The 1,037-nt window shown below is 34.4% G+C and overlaps 1 protein-coding gene across 1 annotated transcript in view; it reads right to left on the bottom strand.

The window, feature by feature from the left end:
• Positions 1-1,037, bottom strand: part of LOC106883085 (lysosomal alpha-mannosidase) — a 51,033-nt gene that overhangs the window by 48,650 nt on the left and 1,346 nt on the right. The window lies entirely within an intron of this gene.

Raw genomic sequence — 1,037 nt, 5'->3', positions numbered from 1 at the left:
ACACATATATTCACAGAGTTGAAACGCTGTTTGATTTATTTTTTCAGCGTACAATTTTCATCATCCCACTACCAAGTATGACATCACCCCTTCCTTTCTCATTCATAACACAAGAGTATTATTATAGTAGCTTATCTCGGTAACCATGGGAGCTATGAAAAAATACAAAGCCCAGCATCACCATCGGATCATTCTATACATCTATGTAATTTTTCGCACAATTCCACCCAGCCGTTTGACCGTGAAACCCAAGACAAGACAGAATCACCCATATAAAATTTATATGTATAGATAAAGAAATGCTCTAATCGTTACAATATTATTCTCCAAATGCAATAAATTCTTCGCTGCAATTTATTGTACTATAATTATTGTGTCTGTCCAAGTTGATATGTGTTATATCATGTAGAATTCGAATATACAAAACTTGTGGGGGAAAGTGTCTTATGAGGGGGTGGGGTCAGAAATTTCGGAAAATTCACCGGCGTTCACTTCAATTCGTCTTAACTTTCAAGAAAATGGATATTTTTTAACGAAATTCTCTACAAATATACCTCGAGGGTGTTTCAGAACAAGTCGTCTATATTTGTTTCATTTTCTGTTTTGTGCGTTCGTGCATCCGTAGATTTCTACCACACACACACACTCTCTCTCTCTCTCTCACACACACATGTAATTTAAAAAGTTCAAATGGAATTATTCCATTCAATATCATGTTTACTATAGAGATTATGTAACAAATTATACTTCACATTTCTATATTTAACTGTGCGTGTATATTATTTATTTTTGCTTCTGGTGTCTTCTGCCTTTCTATTAGAAACGTTTACCTGGGAATTTACTTAAAGTGAAAAAAAGATTGTATGCAACAAATAAGTCGTTTTAATAACATATTTCTGTGTACCAGACCTGTAGCTGTTATTTTTAGCATAACGAGTTTTCTGGTGAGGGCAGAAATCTACGGATGCACAAACGCAAAAAAACGGAGAAAATGAAACAAATATGGACAACTTGATTTCCCCCCCAAAATTCCTGTT

The sequence above is a fragment of the Octopus bimaculoides genome, chromosome 5 (assembly GCF_001194135.2).
Source record: "Octopus bimaculoides isolate UCB-OBI-ISO-001 chromosome 5, ASM119413v2, whole genome shotgun sequence".
NCBI lineage: Eukaryota > Metazoa > Mollusca > Cephalopoda > Octopoda > Octopodidae > Octopus > Octopus bimaculoides.
The sequence above is the reverse complement of the archived record's forward strand: the minus strand, read 5'-3'. Positions and strand labels throughout refer to the sequence as shown.